The 21,874-nt window shown below is 39.5% G+C and overlaps 1 long non-coding RNA gene across 2 annotated transcripts; it reads left to right on the top strand.

Moving 5' to 3' along the window:
• The first annotated feature begins 514 nt into the window (after positions 1-514).
• LOC122182041 lies at positions 515-21,015 on the top strand. 2 transcript variants are annotated; one of them, XR_006179683.1, is made up of 7 exons: positions 515-657; positions 2,442-2,502; positions 9,450-9,559; positions 11,416-11,512; positions 19,806-19,921; positions 20,185-20,301; positions 20,515-21,015. It is a non-coding gene; the product is annotated as an uncharacterized LOC122182041 (long non-coding RNA). The 2 variants fall into 2 exon arrangements; XR_006179684.1 differs by lacking the exons at positions 19,806-19,921; positions 20,185-20,301; positions 20,515-21,015 and adding an exon at positions 15,815-16,081.
• Positions 21,016-21,874: the final 859 nt, after the last annotated feature.

The raw sequence follows: 21,874 nt of genomic DNA, 5'->3' as shown, positions 1-21,874 counted from the left end.
ACGTGAGCTAACGTTTTACCCGCCATTTTACACTTCACAATTCTTAGCTTGCTTCTAAATATCAAAGATCCAATCAGACACTTGGAGATGCAATTGCTGAACTTTGCTTTTATAATGTAGTCTGCAGGTGTACGTTATATTTCCAGATAGCAAGGTCGGACCTTTGCTGTAAAAAAAGACTGCTGATATAATATTTGTCCTTCTAACATATAAGAAAGTTTTCAGCTCTCAGTGGAGCAGTTTAATTCCAAGACTTCTGTTTGGTGCTTCTTTCATTCATTCAGTCAGAATGTTGTTTACCTGAGGAGATGCACCGTCAGGGATATATTTTTGAGTGAAGTGGAAAAAGGCGTTCTGAGACACCTTGAAGCGCTAAGGCTTTGAAACCTATCTGAAGGACCTCGGGAAGGTGCCTCCATTGATGAGAAAACCTGATCTAACTTAGTTATGTTTTTTATCACTGGTCTTCTTGTCATCTCTTCGGTGTAGGTGAGTTCACCAAGTTATACTTACCATGATTCCCCATGTGGAACTGCTGCACTAGGAGCAGTAGTGGCTTCATTAGTTCTATGAGATGGCTGCACTGTAAGAAGAATTCGCATCTGGCTTAAGACAGCTGCTGGGTTCTAAGAAGCTGCTTATAAAGTTAAGCTCCAGGTAAGATTTCTCTCACAGAGTTCCAGGCGCTGATATTAGAAACGTGTGTTTTGTGTAAGTTCATCCACAGAAACAACTGCCACTAATTTGATTGTTGCAGCAAGCTGATGGGAAATACCATCAAATGCCATTATTTTGGTCTCCTGGCTTGTCTATGTTCTCTCATTGTCTTTGGCCAGAGAAAACTATGACGATAGAACTCTGTAAACCGGTATAATTGTAACAGTTTTACAGCTTTATCTGAGAACGACATTCTAGCAGGAAAAAAATGCTGTAGTAATTCATAAAGGAAACTTTCTACCATTGTTATATATTCCATATTTAGAAACATATTTCTATACTTTTTATATTTTTATGTTTTTATATTTTATTTCTATGTAATGGCTGAAAGATGCATGGCACTTAGGAATGCCATGCACATGGCCCTTGGAAAAGTGAAAGCATCAGTCTTTCCTTTTCATTTTTTCTCTAGATGTTTCCATAAACGGTTTGTCATGATCGTTTTCCTTTCACGAACAGAGCTCAAAATGCTGATGCTGCCATCTTTCAGCTCTATGGAAGTAAACAATTCATGTTCTCACAACACAGTCACTGATTTAGGAAGTGCAGAGATCTGTAAATAGGTGATGGCTGCTACTTTAAAAATATATATATGTATTTTCAGGAGATGCCACGAGTTCTTTTGGGACAATTCCAGAAGTTTGACCCATGGAAAAACTGTGCAAGAGAAAATATTTTGTGGCTCTTCAATGGTTTTACCTAACGAGCACTAGACTCAGCTCTACTCAGAGCTCACTTCAGCATTAGGGAGTGCAACTTCCCATTAAGATGATCTCTTGCAGTCTGGGCTTGGCTCTGTAGCATAGCACAAATATTTCCTATTTGCCTGAACTGGTTCTGACCTCAGATGAGATGGTATATGAGCCTGATATAACATAGATTTTTCCATTAGCACAGCATGGTTGCATGCAACTTCTTATGGATATGTTGGCACAGGGAGAAAGCGTGACCAATGCGAAGGGAAAATATCCAAACACAGCTGTGCCACAAATAGCTTTTGCAACTTCGTAGCCATCTGTTTTCAGTCCAGGCTAATATATGCATATGTTTTTCCATATTTTCTTTTGCATAAGTGTCAGACCTGCTGGTTGAAGGGTTAGATTTTATTCGTGTGAAAGACAAGAAGAGCTTATCTGCAAATTGTTATGACAAAACCATGAGGTTTTCAGCTTGGTTGCTGAAAGATAGCAACTCAGTCTAACAGAGCAGGTACCAAAGAGCAAAATTTAGCACAGCCAATACACTTCAGTGTGCAGGGAAACGCAGCTGTTAATCTAAGCTAAATCTCCATTCCTGAGTTGTGCAAAAAGGCAATAGGGATCTTTCCTCTCTTTTGCTTCTCATTATTGGAGGTGGGCCAGCAGGATGGAATGAGAGGATCAGGGCTGGGAGATTTGGGTGCCTGCAAACACCATCAGTGACTTGTGGAAGGTGACACAATGCTGCAAAGCTCTGCGTGGAAGATTTATAATGGCTTCTTTCAAGTAGTCACATTTCAGACCTGGTAGCTGAGCATCTCAAGCAGATGTTTGGCTGCTCCCATGATTTGAGACTGGGGTGGTGATAAACAGTCTGACACGAAATGAGCAGCAGTGAATTCAGTGACACAGCAACATATTATATGTGGGATGAGCAATTTGCTGAAGATTCAGAGCTAGAGTTCTGACACTAAGATATCAATCACATGAGATTTGCATTGAGAGGTGTTTGCTTTTTGCCTACAGATAAAAATCTTCTGTGAATAACTTCAGAGAATTGCACGTCAACCTGGTCTGCAACACGAATGTGAGTCAGGAGCTTTTCTGTTCTGCTTTGTCATGAAAGGGTAGATGCTAAATTGCATTTAACATGGGTTGGTGTGCACCATATCGAGATAATCTTTATTTATATACACGAATGTATGTCTAAAATATCAGCTTGGGTGCCTACATCAGTAACTACGGTGCTCTTGATACAGAAGGATGAGAAAAAAAGTTAAAACTGCAGGTTTTTTAAATGTTCCATCTTTGAGACATAAGATTTTAAAAGACCCAGTTAATCTTAAGGGACTGTAATGTTATTGTCATGTACAGTGCATCATGCTTATTGGAATCTGAACATACTGAAAAAATCAGTGCTTAGTCTATAGCCCTGTGATAATCTGCTGTCAGCATGCAGATTATTTGGTAGGATGAAATCTAACTGATGCCTGTTGTCATTCAGGGCTGTTTCTGCTAGGAACTGTTCACATATTGTTTTTCCACTCTATGTTGTTGTAACTCATACAAATCTCTTAGCATTTTGAGAAATGCCTTTTATTTATTTAGCATTCATTGGAATTAATCTGACTGAAGTAGTCAGTGGCACCAGGGATTTCCTAAGATAAAGAACAAATCACTTGCAGGAAAATTTTTACGTAAGGTCAAGCCAGAGCCTTAAACGTAGGTACCCCTTACCTACCCATTGGGTGCTTTTTCTGTTATGGAATTACATGGATGGGAACTCATATGCTTGTCCATCACAATGTAGTGCATGGGATCCTGAATCCACATGCACAAATCTGATCACTGCACCCATGCTTGCCCTCACAACATCACGTCACGGCGTAATTTTTTAACAGTAGATTGTTTTCTCTTTCTTTAACTACAAGAGGTGCTTTGTCAGACAACTTAGTAACTCAATAGCGCCAGCAGTGTTAGGAAGAGGAGGTGATCTTATTTAGTTATTTCTATTGTGTGACATATGACATTCTTGATTTGATTAAAAGAAATAGAGGTCCAAAATCTGCCTTAGTTTCTGTCTGAAGACCTTTCTAAGATGAAGCAGATGGTGCTTCTAGCAGCAGGTAGCTGTATTTTTGTGAGATGCCTACTCCCTAAATGGCTACTGTCATTGGAAGCATTCCACAGTTTATTTTTCAAATTAGGTTTCTTTGCCTCTACAAAAGACCGCTTATCTGCATTTCTTTCAGTGTCCATTCTTCTCGATTCCTCAAATCTGAACATGAAATATGAAGTATCAATAAATATGCAGCAACAGTGTTCATGAATACTGACTGCTTTTTTATTTCTGGTGGAATACAAGAAAATAACAGTCTGACAATTCAGAGTGAGCTTGGAGGGAAGGAAAAAAAAGCACAGAAAAGATAAAGTATTACACAGATACGTCAAAGCAGGCTTAAAAGTATAACTCTTGCAAAAATTAGCATTACTGAGATCAATTATTTAATGGCCTAGTTAAAAGAAGTTACTACTTAAGTAACTTTCTAGACAGATCTTTGGTTCGTAACTGAATGAGCTTTAAGTGCTGCAATTACTATTTGAAATTTTACATAGTTTTTGTGTTTTTTTTTTTTAATGTAATCTGTAGGTAGGCAACAAAGCAATCAGTATAGAACTACAAAATACCCTTCTCTGGAGTAATGGGCTGATTGCTGAGTTCAGCTCAGAAGAAAAGTAGGTTTTCCTTATGGTTTTTTTTTTTCCACAGGAAAGGAGGTAATGAAGGAAAAGAACGTCAGGTGTGGGAGTAAATGGGGGAAAAATATTTTAGTCTCTGAAAAGAAAGCTTTGTGTGTTGGTACTAACCAGCAGATCAAGATGAGATGAATGACCTCACGCACGTAACTTTTTTTCCCTCTTTGCCTGTGAAAATCCAAATGAGTAGCAGTGTTTTAAAATTTAGTTTGTTAAACTGAAAGAATATTAAAAGAAATATAAGTAACTGCAGAACTGGGAGTAGGGCTTTCTTTCACGTGTTGCCTTTTACCTGTCTGCTGTCACTAGAACATGCTGAAACTGAGAAATAGATACAAAAAACGAAAGTAGTTTGTACTGCTTTTTATAAAAGCTGTTGGAAAGACTGGTCAGTCCTCTTCCTGCAGAGAAACTGCAAGGGATATCATACAGGTGTGGTGGACACTGGATTTGAACACAAAGGCAAATCCGGGCGTTTGGCTGTTGATATCCCTGTACAAATCCAATTCAAATATGCTAAAATTTGAGTAGGATGGGTTTTGAATCTTTTTCTTTTATTCTGGACTATTTGTGCTTAGAGCTGTTCTACATCACTGCAGTTTTAAAAATTTCTCTTAGAATAACTGATTTTATGTCTTATTGTTTTGTATTTTATGTCTACGGAAAGGATAAAATATTTGAAGCACTAAGCATTCTTAGACATCCAGCTGTGGAAAACAGAAACTATTATTTTACTAGATTTGCTATAAAGAACAACGTCATCCACGTTGGACCAAAGATAACACAAAAGTTATGGTGAAGATATAGATTGAATTGACATAAAACCTAGTAGTTGCTACCCGTTGTTGGATACTGGCAGTTAAAAAGCACTATAAAGTGCAAGGTGTCAGCTGAAGAATACCAGCAAGGCAGCTGTTCAAGAAAAACGTCTTGTGCAGGAAAGGATGTAAATGGAAAGAAGAGAATATTATTTTATTTGACATACAATCCTGGAGTACACACAGTGTAAGGCTTTCTGAAAGCCACAGCAATTTGAAGCTCTGCTGTGGAGAAATCTGGGTGAGAAAAATCTATATACAGACCAGGGATACTAGACTGAAAAGTGTATTTACCTTCCACCTACTCTTCCACCTAGTTGAACGTGGCAGATCACGAAAGTCAAGAGCACACTGTGATTTATTTAATACAAAGATTTTGGCACCTTTTCTTGATCTTTGAGCACATATTTTTTTCTAATTGTCCCGATTGCTGCGCATTCTCACACTGGATTAATGAATATGTAACTGTCTTGGATTTTGTCATTTCTGTGCCATCTTGAGAGGACTTTGAACTGATTCCTTGGACACAGGCACTCTTAAATCCTTTTCATATCTTCATGTGAGCATACTTCATCTCCTTTTTGTTGTTGTTCTTTTAATCTGTTTTAGAGCTTTGATACACTAGGCATCTTTATCTGCTCTTGTGCACAGGAGGTGGTGGATGAAGGGAGATTTTTTGCGGCGTTCAATTCCACCCACTTCTATTATCTCTTTAAGACCCCCAGGAATATTTAATTTAATTCTCTATTTTATGTATCGTGATCATTATCTTGACTTTACCCCATTAATTACTACTGTACACGTTTATTGCATTTTATAGCCTGAAACTGAAACAGAAAACGTTGTGCATCTGCTCACAAATGTACATGCAATCTAAGTGGAATTATTTTCAGTGGATTTAGAATTAGGTGGATATTTTCCTTTTGAAATAGCTTTACAACAACAACAAAAAAAAAAAAAAAAGGAAGGAAAAAAGAAAGAAAGAAAAAGAAGTAGCTAGGTCTTATGAAAAAGTTCTAATGTTATTTTCTGGATTAGTTCTGAAGTCCTTTGTTTCCAGTAAATCCCTGAAGGCTGGGTAACTAACAGAGCTTTGGATTAGCAGTCTGAAACTAATGACATTAAATCAATTGCTACAAGAATATATTTAGGCTGAACATTAATAATATGGCAGGCTGGGTGGCATAATGATGGAACACTGGCCTGGGACTTGGGGAGGTCTGGACTATGTTCTTGGCTCAGCCTGTAACTTGCTGAGTGACCTTAGGAAAGTCACTTCATCTACTTTTACCTTATTAAAAAGTTCAATGTGGAAAGCGCTTTGAACTCTCCTGATGTCAACTGTTACATCACTGCCATATATACTATAACCATAGTTGAGCAGAAGGAAAGTGGGGAGTGCCTGTGGTAAAAAACAAACAAACAGAAACAACTTCATTGAAATGTTGTAGAGTCCTGTCAAATCTCTATTTCGATAATGATCTTCTACAAGAAATCGAAGGAATGTGAAGATGCACAACGGTCTTTTGCATCTTACAAACAGCCCTTTATTCTGCTAAGTCTGATATTGATGTGTTATACAAAGATAAAGCTGGAAGGATGTGTCAAGTGGGGTGCCACAGGAGTTCATCCTGGTTATTGTAGTAGTCAGCATTTTTGCATTGGAGCGCAAAATAAGACATCAGGAGGGGATATGGAAAATGCTGGTATGTTTTAGGCTATAATTCTATTGGCATGTAACTATGAGAAAGCCGAAATAATTAATGCCACTTCTATTTTCTTCTGGATCAGAGTCGGAAGGCCAACTATATGTTACTGGTGGCAAAGAGGCAAGATTTGGGGCTGCAGCGGGGGAAAGACTCCTCAGACAGAACTGAGCAAAGTTCAGTTTTTGAAATTGGATTGGTCTCTCCTTCATGGGAAGCCCGAAGAACGAGGGGAATCAAATGGAACAATTGAAGGTTACTTTTGAGAGCATGCAGAAGATTTCCAGAGCCTGGAGAAGGGCAAATGTAATCCTTATCATTAAAAAGGTAAAACAAACAAATGAACAAGCAAATCAAACAAACCAACCACCCCAAAACAAAAAAACAGGAGGATCAGAGAAATGAAAGGCCAACTATTCTTCTGAGAAAATAATACCGAAGAAGCAAATATATAATTTGTAAGGAGGATAAGAACTCACAAACTCAACCAAGAAAAATAACCAATTTTAGTTTTAAATCAGCTTTTCTGATTACAAAATCTTTTCTGTTACAAAATTATAGAGTGGCTACAGAAAAAGTAGTCAGTGCTATGTACTTGGACTTTATTTAAGTGTAACATGACAGTTAGAGAAGTAAACTGGGAAAAAATTGTCTATAATCAAAGTGCCCTAAGGTTGGTACAAGGCTTTGTGGGAAACCATATTAACAGATTTTATTAATGATTTACTGCCAAACTGTCAGGTAGGATCTTGTGTGCTCTGGTTGTAGCAGTACTCAATATTCTCATCTATAGTTTAGATAATGAAAAAAAAAGATGCTTATTAAACTGCAGACAGTACCAGCCTAGGCAGCTTCAGGCTTGTAGCAAAAAATAAGAAAAAAAAAATCTCCAGAACTTTGATAACTTAGAAAAGTGGCTTGAAATATAGAGTGGAATTGCATAAGGGCAAATACAAGGCACTAAACTTGTGCAGCTTCAGATCAGATGGGGATCTGCAGGAGGATTTGGGGTCTTAGCATCAGAAGACTCTCAGCTGTTGTACAAGATGTAAGCATCCAGTGGATGTACAGGAAGAAACAAGTTGGGTGAGTGAAGGAATCCAGGTGGACTCCTGTGTACTTTTTCAGCACTGCCCTTCATGGCGGATGGGGCAGGAGAATAGCCAAAGGAAGTCAATGAGGATGGCTGTACTGGTGAGGAGTTAAGGAGGTGACATTCCATCTGAGGAGAAAAGAAGATAAGGGTGCAATGTGATAATTGCCTTCACATTCACTGGACACTGTAGCAAAGATGGGGAATAATTTTTCTTCATGTCCAAGTGAATGAGACATCAGATAATGAGCTAAATCTGAAGTAACCGGTTTAAGATAGACGTGAAATTCCTGACAGTACAGGCAGCCCAGGGTGAGAACAGATTCTGTGCTCTCCCCAGGCAATCTCTGCAACTGGCAATTATTAAGAGCAGATGAAACTACTGTCTGTATTGACTGAGCCCTAACGCAAGTGTTCTGCCCGCATCTTGCTGCTTTTTGGGAAGGCCAGGCGAGAAGTTGGAATGGTTACCTGGAATAGGTTGGGTTTAAGGCTTTCATTCCAATGTTGCTTTTTAGTTTATTTTTCTGGTGCATGTTCTATCTTCTGTTGCTGCCTCAGTGTAATTTATATACAGCTAGTCTATGATAGTTTCATTAGAAGGGCAATGTAAATAAAAGTGGTGAGAAAAATATATTAATGTTTGTAAAGTACTTTACGAGCCCCAGCTGAAAGGCAGTATATAAGCACAAACATTATTATGGGAAATCAATGAATAAAGTAATAAACTGAATTGAATAAGAAATGAAACAAAACCCCAAAAAGTGCTATACTCTGCACATAAAACCCATATACTATATATTACACTTAAATAATACCCCATTTTAGGAGGTTTTTTTTTTTTTTAATTAATTAGGGCTTTCTCATTTTCCAAAGTTCAAACAATTAATCACGAGCCTATATAATCAAAAGTAAAGTTTATTTCTTATTCCCTATTCATATTGCAATCCTAGCATTTGAGATGATTACGTGCTATATATAAACACATACCTACTATGTAATCATTTAAAGTGCTGGGAGCAGTGTATAGGTACGAACATCAAACATCAATAGCATCCCAGAGCACAGCACATTATGAGAGCGGGTTTAATCTGTCCCTGAAATGAATTTGACTTGTTCATTAGTGAGATGAAGAAAACTGATTGCAGTGAACTATTTTCCTTTACATCAAAGAAGGGATAATCTTACCCTGAAGATTTTTTTTCTTAAAGGAAAAAAATATGTTTGGAAGATTGGCAGTGTTTTTAGAGTCACAACCAATCAATCCTGGATTCTACAGCATTATTTTTATTGATTTTACTTAATCATTTAATTTTAAGATGACCCACTCTGCTTTAAATACATACGATTTTCCTATTTCTTATATGATAATTGCTTCTTTGGTACTAGTCCAGCACTCTTAGTATAGTTTAAAAAAAAAAAAAGAAGATGCAGAAGCATCAAATGAAGAATTGTTTGAATTGGAAAACTAATGAATATTTCAGGTAAGAGAGCTGAGGGAAAAAGTAAAGGATCATGGCTTAAAAGGAGCAAATTTCTTAATCACTGAGAGTCTGATAGTCAACATTTGCTTGTTCATTAATGTTAGCAGATAATATGAAAATACATAGTAACAAATTAAAACAACCCTGAACAGCATGTATTTTTCTTTCATAACCAGGTTGTTCCAATTCACACTTTCTCTAACGCTCGAAACAGTTCCGGCAGCAGCAGCACCTTGAGTAGGACATCAGGAGGAAGTCAGAGACGTATGAAGTGCATTAATTAGATGTAATGGTGTATTCTACATTTACAGGTCCTTTCATCTAAGGTTTTTGAAGCAATTTATAAACATTGCTGCACTGCAAAAACAGTCGTTGCATAAAGCCTTCAGGAGTATTGAAGTATTATGACTTGCTGTAATAAGTAGGCATCAAATAGTCCAAGTCGACATAGAAATACCTTAATTTGAATGCATTTAGTAACATCTAGATGCTTTCAATTCGTCCCAATTTTTTCAAAAACTATACAGAGCCAGATTCTGTTCTCTCATGTTGATACCATGCTGCTACCATGAGGAGTTGACGTCTGCCTCGAGAGAGCTCTTCTCTGGGCTGAACAAAGCAACAGACCTCAGTGGCTCCCCCCACTCCTCACCCTTCAGACCCTCCCCGATCTTTGTGGGCTCCTCTTTGCTACATCATCAGGACATCAGGTACTCCTGTGTCCCCTCCCACTCTTCCCAGTGTTGTCCCACTGCACTGCAGCCGCCAGCCCTGTGTACCCTGCACACCTCAAGACGGTGACTTGTGCCTTTAGCAGTGTGGGCTTCCCTGCTGACTTCCCACATCCTTACCTGGTCTGCCTTTGCAGACTGTAGCATCAAATAACCCTTCCAACAGACATTCTGGTCCAAGACTGTTTCCCCCAAACTCAAATATGCCTTCCATTGAACTAGTTACTGTTTCACACTCTCATCCTTAAGAGGGACTTCAGCACTGCTGATTTTGAGGACCAGAAATCATAAGCCTAAAAGGCTTGTGCAAGATTAAATAATTATTATAATAAAAAGTAGCCAAAGAAATGTTACAATGTTTTGCAAACTTTTATTCTGCAGCATAGAAGTCACCCCCTCCTAATTTACTTTTCAATGGATAAATTAGCTTACGTGTTCCCAGTGCTTAATTGCATTTTCATCTTTAAATGATGATTTAAATCATTGCCAACCAGCACCAATCCTTGTGGAGTGCTGATGAAGCTGCATAAGCTAAGGTATCCATGCTTGTAGTTAGCTTTCTCTAAACAAAACTAAATTAAAAAAAAAATAAAAAATAAATAAATCTTACAGCAATAATAGTAATCACATCTTCAAAAGAGTCAGATTTACCAAATCCACTGCAAAGCTAGGAGCAATCTTTTCATTTGACAAGATCCTGCTGACAGAGGCAGATCAGACATTTTGACTCAGTGCATATTCTGAAATACTGCAGCACAGAGGACTTTGTGTCTATATGTGTTTGCAGGCAAGTATTGGTTAACAGCTTGAGATAAATGCTTGTCTTCCGTTTCTCTCTCTCTTTCTACCTCAGTGCTCAAACATAAGATTGAAGTCTGCTAAATTTTTAGCAGACAAATTTTTACTGCTAAAAAGTTGAGGTCACCCAATGTGAAATACAGAGACAATAAGATGTTCAAAATACCTCAGGAAAAGAATGAATGAACAATTTGAAAAAAAAGAGAGAAAAGCACTGTACTCCAACAACAGCATCTTAAATGCAAAACATTGTTGTACAGAGCTTTATTATGAAGTGATAAATCAGCACCCCGAGGCTTCATTAATGTCAGTGGAACCAGACTGATTTATGCCAGCTGAGTCAGTGGCTGCATTTATATGTCTGCATAAGTCAAAATTAATCATATCTGGAAAAATAGAGGATTCTAGGAATATATCCCAGAGGAGAAGGCATAATATATATACTCACTTATATTTCTGCTAATAAACTAATATACACAAGACTGAAATGCGGAGAGACCGAAACAAAGCTTAGGAATGTAGGCTCTTTCATTACAAAACATAGGAAAATTGTCTTTGGTGGAGAGAAGATTGGACAAAACATTTTACTTCCTTCTGTGTTTTTGCTTCTTAGGTGATGCTTAGAAGGGATCTGTGTGCTTTTCTACAGGACTCTGTGTGACACAACTGTCCTGAGGTGGACTTCTGCCCTCCTGTATGGGAAGAAACAGGTACAGTTGAAGCATAGTGACACTTTGAGGCTCTGTTTCTTGAGATAGTAAAGAAATACGGGCTGGATCATTGCTTTTTTGGTTAAAATTACTTCAAAGTATCATAATTTGTCAGTTAGAGAATTCAACAAACCGTGGGAACGCAGTTGGCTTGTCAGCTGATGATGTAGGCAGGAAGAAGAGTGCACGCTGCATGTGGAAGGTTCCCAAATGTCCAGGTTCCTTAAAGTGAAATACAGTTACTATACCGACTCGTTGGCAGTACTTGGTGTTTGGCTCTGATGTAGAGTACAGGTTCTCAGAACTGATGGTTTTATGGTCTCAAACAGCTCACTGGGATGCAACTTGGCTGGTTGAACTGCTCTTGGCTCAGGAGTTTACTGTGTTACGTCATGCTTGTACCCAGTTCTTGCTTTTTTTGGCATTTAGCTGCAGTTTCTGCCCTCTCTCTGATAAAGAATAAGAGGAAATTGTGAAGATTTAAGTGGTAATGAATCACCGTCATTGTCTGAAAGCTTGGAAACTGCTGACCACTGCTTCAAATAGCACAGTCTATTCAGGAGAGTGACTGGTTGATAGATACCTCTCAATTTAGGCAGAGGACCGGGCTCAGGCTCTTATTTGTCCTGAGTGGACATGACCTATTCACTGATAAGGAAGAAATGTGAGAGAAGAGCTTTTGGACCTCTGCAGTTTCTGTTTTGTATGTGAATATTTTGTCCTGGCTCTGATGTGGATTTTGGCTAAACAATTTATAAGTGAGCATAACATCAATCTATGTAGCTCTGTTTTAATTGTAACGTGAAAAGATTTAGACATCTTTGGGACAATTTACGTAGAGAATACAACCAAAATGGATTGAATATGACGTTGTTAATATCTTTATGAAAACCTAATTTGAGTTCCACAGTGAAAAACTGGGGAATCCACTGGTTGCAGAATTAGAGAGTAGGAGGGACTGTAAGGGACCCCTGGAGATCTCCTAGTCCAACTAAGGGGCTGCACGTTGCATCTGCACGTTACTTTTGACTCACACAGTGTTCAAGCTCAAAAAGCAGAGACCATGCTTAATGTTTATCAACTCCTAGTCAACCACGGCATCACCAGTTTGAGGAAGGACCATTTTACAGTTATACCACAGAAGTTTTTATGAAGAATCAAACTTCCCTGCCAATATATTTTGTCTGGTGCTTGCTTTAATTCTCAACAGTGTAAAATAGTGTTCTTATATGATGATGGTTGGCTGAGACAGTGAACCACAGCGCTGAAGCAGTCTTGAAAAAAAAATTCTTTTGTAGTTCCTTGTTCCTTTGTAAGGTTACCACAGCTGTACCTCTCTTGAGTTCCTCTCAGATATGCACATCCTCTGTCAACACTCTACATCTCCAGCATTCCTCCAGACTCCTGCAACCTTCCCATTGGCCCACATCCTCACGCAGTCTTCGCAGTAAGGGGAAGAGAGCTGTAGAGAGCAGAATAACCATGGTTACTCCTACATCAAGTCAGTCTTGAAAAGTAGTGTCATCCACAGGCTTGAGAGAAGCTCAACCTTGCAGTTCATTCTTCAGCTCCTTCCCTACAAATGCAGTGGGAGAGATGTCGTTAGGGTGCCAATGAGTAGCGTGCATCTGAAAGGTGATCATATACCATTTTATTTTGGAATCCAGTTTAGAGAAATGAATGCTCTTCTTTTTTTCTTTCAGTTCAGAGCATTTGCCAGTAGATGGTGTTAGAAATTTCTCCAGTCACAGTGGCACCAAATGGTGCTGACATCTGAAAAAAAGCAATGTTTTATGACAGTAGCAAGAATTACTTCTCCTTGTGAATCTATATTCTGTCATAGAGCTTACAATTGCACTTGCTGAAATGCTGTCATTTTCATTTAAACTAAAGGTCCTCTGCAGCAGGCAGCTCCACAAAGGGTCTCACCTCGTCAAAAGCCATTTCATAGGAGTGTGAGATTAGCAGAGCGGCAGCTGAAACAAAAGCTACCTGTTAAATACACCGAAGGTCAGCTACAGGAGGATGATGCTAGATGCTTCAAAAACAAGGCCTCAAGGTACCCAGCATAGATGCAAATTATTATTAGGAGTGACTGCAGCCCCAGTTTTCCTAAACCTCAGCTCTAGTGTCTCAGTCTGTCTTCCCATTCCCCCTGTAAGATAGCCAGAGCTGCCAGACTCTCCAACTGTTTAGAAGATTTTCAAGCATTAGTTCTTCATGAAAACCTAAAAATGGAATACCTGCAGGTAGCAAGCTTGGTTTTTCAGGTTGTATAGCATTCAGGAACTTTCTCTTGTACCTGGGATTACTGGATGTTCAGCACTAAATCAAGCTTCTGATTTAAGTTTTTGACAGGGTGAACATTAATGACTTTACACAACTTTAATGGAAGCAAGATTAAGCAGCAAAATTGACCCAGTTTGACACAGGGAATGAATTGAAGTTTAAAATGACTCGGTTCCCAAAAGTTTTATCATGGAATTTCTCTTTGTTTTTGTTACTGTATTTGAGAGAAATATAGCACGCATAGAAGACTAGTAGCTATTTTGGTCAGTAATGCTTGAAAAAAAACCCATCTACTTTCACAGTTTTATTAGAAATGGTATACTGAGAAACTGCATTTGTATTCTGTTTTCTTAGGTAAGGCTGCAATATGCAGAATTTGTATCATTAATTCATGTAGTCCAAAGGTAGTAAGGAATCCAGAAAACCATTTTAAAATGTGTGTAAGTCAGATTTAAAGATGAAACATCCAGATTCTTTCTATAGCCTACTGCTGTGTAAGTTCTTTTCAGTTCCTTCTTGAGTGAGCCAGTAATCTTTTTTTCTCTTTGGTAAGGCTACTTTTTCAGAGTAACCCAGTATACGAAAAAGTGCTTTAAAACGTCTGTTCTGAATTTGTTTTTTAATTAATTAACAAGTAAATGCTTTTCTGGTTGTGGTGAATATGGGCAACTTGAGTTAATGTCATTTACTGTCTTAAAAAAATGTAAAGACTTGAATTATATCACGATCTTTCTCCTCAGATAATTTTAAGATGATGTAGTCTCAACCTCTGTGGTTTCTCCTCATTTTAACATGTTTTCAACATGAGATTCAGGTTTATTAACAGCTGCATTACTTTACAGTGCTACAGGATGCTATTAGACAACCAGGCTAGGAGATCAAAAGTCAGCACGCAGGTTTCAATTTCCTTACCCTTAGTCACCGGGCTGCAGATACCAAAGAGATGGACTTCCCTCATTTTTTCAGTATCTAGTACTTTAATACTTGGCACTTAATCTTTATTCCAGACACCAGTAAAGCAGATGAGCAAAATTACTGTGAAGTCTTTTCATGCAGGAATTATCTTCCCTCCTTCACGTCTGCAGTCTATCATACATCAATGTGTGGTCATAAGGTACAAAATAACAGTTTTCTACCTGAAAGAAAATAAAATTTTGGCTTGGTTCAGAGCAAGGCTCCAGGATAACTCCTCAGATGTAGGCTACAGGCATTCCATCTCTGACAGGACTTTGCTTTGCCTTCTCCACATATCCAGAGAGGTGTTATGTGGCAGGAAAGCGTTCAGAATGAAGGGCTGGGCGCCTACCACCTTCGGTGACATTGGGCCTCTTGGGGCAAAGGACTGATCAGCAAGCATAGCATCCAGTTCTCTCACCTGGCAACGAAGCTCAGGGAGCACCGGCTCCATTTATGCTGCTGAATGCATTTAGCTATTCATTAGTTTTTCAATTACTACAGATGAGCACATGAGCTCTTCTTCCTCCTCGTTCTTTCATCCTCCTTGTCCCAGAATGGCTTTTAGCCACAATGACTGGAACTCAGACAAGCAGTTTCACATCTTTTCTTGCAGGAGAAGAGAATGAAGATTTATGGTGTGAACTACCAAATGATGAACGAGGGGGAAGTAATTCCTCCTCCTGCTATTTGGGGAAATCTAATCTCGCATTTTAGACTTGGAGAACAGTCTTTTTTTTTTCCAGATCAAATAAAATATTTTGTGTAGGAATGACCTTTTTGTTTAAGCAAGGAAAATGGAAGAAATGTATTTGTTTCAGACCGAACTGATTTAGATTTTGGTTCAGTTTTTGATCTAACATCATGGTACCGAAGATAAAATATTGAGCAGTGCAGTGAAGAAGGTTAAGCTGTAGTTACCATTCATGGCCAATATATTTTAAGCTGGTAACAAATACAAAGCAAAATGATATAGTGGGAATGCATAACTATGCTTGTAAAATAATTTACGCTTCTCCTTTTTTACTGACTACCGCCTTCTCTCACACAAAATCACAGAATATCCCAAGCTGGAAGGGACCCACAAGAATCACCGAGTCCAACTCTGGATCTGCAGAGGACCACCCAAAATCTATGTCTCAGAGCAATGTCCAAATGTTCTCTAAGCTCCAGCAGCTCAAGGCTGTGCCCAGTGCCCTCTGGGGCAGAGCCTTTACCCCAAACCAACCTGACACACTCCCTTGATGCAGCTCCATGCCATTCCCTCAGGACCTGTCACTGTTACCAGAGAGCAGAGACCAGTGCTACCCCTCCACTCCCTGTGAGCAGCTGTGGGACACCATGAGAGAGCTCTTCTCTGGGCTGAACAAAACAAGGGGTCACTGACTCGCGTCTTGTGGCTGCTGACCCAAGAAGCAATGTATCCAGAGCTCTCTCTCTCTCTCTCCCTCCCACCTTTCTGGAGGAGGATGGATCCTCCTCCACCAAAGAAGCTTAAGCTAAGGGGAGCAGAAGATAGCCTAAAGAAATGCAAAATGATCCTTCTAAAGATGACGTCAAGCCCATGGAGGCGGACCTGCCTCTGGAGGCAGAGCCAATGCAGGTGGATCCACCTCCATCAGGCCTGGGCAAATGCTGTAACACCATGCTTGTCTGGAGACGTTGTCTCATCTGTTGGCGACGCACCAGGGGCTCTCGATTTCCATCTCGGTGTTGAAATGTCATCATCTGCCAGAGAACCCCTGCGACGGCTGCTGCTCCCCACCCCCTTCCTTTTCCATTCTCCATCTTTCCCTAAGACCTCTTCTCCCCTCTTCCTTCCCACGCTCTGAGGAAAAGGAAGGACTTGGACTGGTGTCCACTGAGCTGTGCTGGGACAGCAAGGAGGAGTCCAGCAGAAAGCCTCAAGATCTCTGCAGCCTCCAGGTAAGCCCTAAGAGGGCGAGACTGGGACTGGTGTCCATTAAGCAGCTGTGCTGGGACAATGGGAGTCCAGTGGATAACTCTGAGCTCCGTGCCACCTCCAGGTGAGCCCTGAGGAAGAGGGCAGGACAGGGACTGGTGTCTACTGAGCTGCTGTGGCTGGGACAAAAGAGGAGTCCAGCAGATGGCCCTGAGCTGCTGGCAGCCTCAAGAAAAGCCCAGAGGAAGAGGGTCGGACTGAGAATAGTGTCCACTGTGCTGTGCTGCCAAATGATGAAGAGCATAACGTCACCCCCTCATATCTTTACAGAAAAGAGCAATGACCCAAAGAAAGAACGCCTTCAGACGCAAACACAGCAGAGGCCCAAGCCTCCCAAGCCTTCTGACTCTGATACCACCACGATCACTGAGCTTTCCGAAGGTTTCATGTTTCTTGACATCTTCCACGTGCCTTTCACTCCCAAAAGAGGTGAAAATAATCTGCTATGATTCTTGCCAGACCAAAATTGCACAAACGCTTGCTCAAATTAAGGCCAGTTCCTCATTAACAGGACAATTAACCCTTCTCATTACCCAAATCATCAGCATGGATTATGAAAAGAAGGCATGAGAAGGAGTTGGGATTACATCTTGCAGGTAAGAGGAAAAATAGGGTATCCGTGAGTACAATACCTGTATCTGTAACTATTAGGATAGAAGCCATATAAAAAAAGAATCTTCATCTGCAGTTTCTTTTTTTGAATTAACTGTAGATGCAATTACAGGAGCTTTTCCAATCATCTTTCACTTTGTCTTGCTTCCATTCAAGTTCACCGTCCTAAAAAATCTTGCTTGTTAGGCAACGAAAACTATGTTGTTTCAGCTGCTACGTGACGAGTCACAGTGAGTGATACTGATCTTTAGAAATGATAGGAATCCTTAATTCCAACTGAGCTCATGGCTGCTATGGAAAATCAGTCCCTGTACGTGCTTACAAGTAAAATACAGTCTTTTCCTACACTGAGGAACTTGCTTTTTCTCAAGCATTGGTGTACATTTGATGATTCAGGTCAGTGCAACCTTTGCTACATCTTTCCTACTTAAAAGAAGCCCTTTAGAACAGCAGGCTTTTTTTTCCTGGAAAACTAACTATCTTTGTTCCACACGTTTCCACAGCCAACACTGCTGCAAAAATTGTTCATAGTTCAGTGGGAAGCCATTTAAAAGTCAGTCCTGGCTCCTCAGATGCTATAAACATTCATTTCGATCAGTTAAAAAACCTGGTTGCTTTTAGTAAAAGCACAAGCAGGGATGATTTTGTTTTGATTGTTTAACGCTGTTGATGTTGCAAATAGGTATGTCAGCATTTGAAAGATGGTCCTAAGGCACCCGATTTTTTAATAGCAAACAGAATTCTCATTAACAGGCAATTTTAAAAAGCAATAACATTCATTTTTTGGACTATTAAGCATATAGAGTGTTTATATTTCCAGCAAAGAATGAACTAATGGAAAATAAAATTCTGTCATGCACTAGTGCCACAACATTGCAACATAATGTATGTGAGGCTGATTACATTTCAGCCTTTCAGCGGGCTTATACATGATCAAAGTTTCTGGAGTGAGAACTATGTAACTTAAATGACTGAAAACAATTCTGGTGTTTAAATTAGTCTTTTCCTTTCAAATAAAAGCTCGCTTCTTGTTAATGATGTGTTAAACTAAAAAACAACTGTCAGTATATGTACTTTACTAGTGACAGGCAGATATGTACAGCATCATATCCATTTGATAGACAGTCTATGCAGGCACATGGTACTGCAAGAGTTTAACGTATCTGCCTAGAAATACCTGCCCTTTCTGGCACTTAAGTAACAGAACAGTGCCAGTTCACAGAAAGGCAAAATAAGATTTTTTAAGGTGTATTTCTGTGCAGGTGTAAAAGAACTACGCAAGCCCCTTTAGGAGGCTGCACTGCCAGCAAAAGTGGGGATCCGCTCTTCTGCAGGGACTTGACCTTCCATCCTCACCTTCCGCTACCTGTAAGTTCTCTGGAAGTGTGATAATTCACTTTGGAAGGCCCAGGATGTGACATGGCTGTCCATCATGGCCAGCATATCTTGGACCGTCAGGCATGCTTCCCATGGGACTCTGTCAGCTGGAATCATCAAATCATCAAATCATAGAATCCTAGAATGGCCCGGGTTGAAAAGAACCACAATGATCATCTGGTTCCAACCCCCTGCTGTGTGCAGGTCGACAACCAGCAGCCCAGGCTGCCCAGAGCCACATCCAGCCTGGCCTTGAACGCCTCCAGGGATGGGGCAAATCTCATTCTCTTGCTTTTCTTGGAAGTGAGGATCAAAATCTAATAACTTGCTGGTGCCTAACGCTGGTTAATGCTCTGAACAAAAACAGGGCTGCTTCACAAGGGTCAGAAATGTTCTCTTCCCTACATAGACCATCAGTATGACAGTGTTCAGATAGTCTCTGTTCCACCATGCTGCAGCACAACCAGCTGATGTGGCCTGGGACAGATACAGCATCGAGCTGCAGAATTACGCTGTTTGCGGTGTAATTAACAGGCCAATCACATACGGAAAGAATGTAAATACCTTTCTTGAAGAGACAACAGTGTTCTCATGAAAATTTCAAAAACAGAATCAATGGAGGTGGTAGAAACACAAAAAAATAGCGTTCCCTTCTCTCCTCTTTTCCTTTCCTTTTTTTCCCCTCCAATTTCATCCACCATTTTGATGGAAAAAAGTTCCAAAGGATTATGGTCATAATATCAATTAGTCTGGTTGTCAGATTCTTTTCTTTTTTGAGCAAGTTAATTTTAATGGTACCTCCCATATTAAAAACAAAAAAAAAAAAAAAAAAAAAAAAAAAAAAGAAAAAAACAAAAACATGGTCTACATTGTTATCCTAAAAAGATAGGATTTGCACAACTCTTTCCCCTTGTATTTTCCTGGCTTCCAGATCTCTTTCTTTGAAAATCATTATGGAAAGCGTTGAACTGGCAACTTCTGACACTGATATTTTGCAAAACGCCTCCACAGCATAGTCAGGCTCTGCCTAACCTTCCAAGGTATTTACATGCATCAGCTAGAAACAGTAAACTTTGTCGTATTCTTGTGTTTTCCTAGTGAGACTGCCTCGAGGCAACTTACAGCGCTGCTGTGAACGTGTGAAATCCTTCTTCCACTGAAAAGTCAGCTTGCCACAGGATCTAATGGAGCCAAGACGTTAGATTTATTCAGAGGTAGATATGGCTTAAATAACCAATGGTGTAAAAATCAGCGAGTCAACAAATGTGTGGTGTGTTTACGAAACAGAATTAGATACAGAAATTAATGCCCCTATTTTTAAAATGCATGAGAATTGTCCCTCACTATTGAACAGCAACATAAAATATACATATAAGGAAGCTCCCAAACCTGAAGTAACATCAGTCACCTCACCAGCCTTTGCAACTACGTACATTTATTGCTGCATTTAAAATTGTTCTCATTTCTTTTTCTGAAGGCCTCCAAAATCCTGATTATGCTGTTCAATGAGTATCCATATAAATTAAATAACATTATTAGCCCAAGACAGACAGCGGCATTGAAAAGCCTTTTTCTTTTCCCAGTTAATCTTCAGGTAAGCATGTGGTTAAAACTTACTTTGTGTTCCTTTAAGAATTTCTTGTTAGTGAACTGATGAAACTCTTGTTCGGTTCATGTCTACTTAAAAGTAGTGCTAGTTTTAGGTCACCGATTGTTTAGAAATTGGTAACGGGGAAGAAGAATGCAATAGTCTCTCCTTCTATCTACCAGTTGTACTATTGGTGTTTTTTTGTTGTTGTTGTTTTAGGTATTCATCTGGGTCCACAGATCTGCCTGAAAAGTGTAGCAAGACCAGGGCTCTTATCTGGGGGACTAACATCAGGAAAATACATTTTAGGAAAGATTTGTGATTGAACTGCTACAAAAATTTGTTCTTACTCCTATTAATACCAAATCACTCTCTGGAACTGTTCAACGACCTTAACTGCATTAACAGTGACTTCCGTTTTTATGCAAATTGGAAAGAACAAAACCCTAACAACTGAGGAGGCATAAATCCACCTCCCCCACACTCTGGGTCTGCACCTAATCATTATTATTTACCATATGAAAAGGATGGAAAGAAACCAGACTTAGGTTTCCTTTTAGGTGTAGATTTTATGAAGAAATATCAGCTCCTGGAAACTTTGTCATAGATGCCCACGAACTGAGGAACTCAAGAGACGCCTCGGTTTGAGTTATGCTGATTTTCTTGACCAAACTGAAATAAAACATTGCTCCCCAACCCTGCAGTAGAAACTAGCTCAAGTCTGCCCTCTGCGTTCCATTTTCTCATTTTCAAGCCTTGCGTTTGAATGACTCTCTGCTAAAGCATCTGTCACTTTCCTCTGGTCATCAGCATTTTTAGCTGTAAAAAAAAGGGAAAGAAAATTCTTAGGTACTTTACAGATTCCAGACATTCACTAGGAATGATGCATTCAGTGGTAGAACATTTCCCTTCCATATTCTTGTCTCCCTGAGCTGCTGTTCAGCACACTGTGACCATTACATGGCCTTCTATTTCCCAGAGTTTACCAGAAATTCGACAGATTGAATGGTCGTGTGTTTTTATGCTAAGGAAAGGTATTTTAAATATCACAACTGAAAAAGCTGCACCGGAAACCTGTTACCTTATGCATGTTCCAGTTGACCTGTTCTAATTCCCAACACAGTTGCAATTATTTTAGGAGAGAAAACATCACACACATCTAATTATTTGGATCATTTTTTGCTTTGGACAGATTGCAACAATCTTACATAAGCACTATCACAAAGCATTAGGGCAGTCTGGTTTTTTGACCCATATCTGATCATTTTGCAGCTCACGCAACTGTGCTTCCGGCGGTAGATTCCCCCATGCAAAGTTCCCAAATGTGGTAAATAAAGCCATCTGTTGTGGAAGCCTGGTTTTAAAATTATATGCCCCGTTAGCCACCGTTCTGCATATTCATGTCTTACACATAAGTATGCCTTTCTAAAAGGAGTTTTGTTCACCTCATTTTGCATATTTGTGGGCCAGCTCACAGATATCTTTATTCTTACATTAACTTGAGTCAGAGTGACTTCAGTCTTCATGCTTTTCATTGACTTCTTCCTGCTTCCTACATTCTGTTGCTCTCAATCATAAT

Source organism: Lagopus leucura, unplaced genomic scaffold (assembly GCF_019238085.1).
Source record: "Lagopus leucura isolate 7727_CA_CO unplaced genomic scaffold, USGS_WTPT01 Super-Scaffold_100012, whole genome shotgun sequence".
Lineage (NCBI taxonomy): Eukaryota > Metazoa > Chordata > Aves > Galliformes > Phasianidae > Lagopus > Lagopus leucura.
Note: the sequence above shows the minus strand (reverse complement) of the source record. Positions and strands in the feature narration are given on the sequence as shown.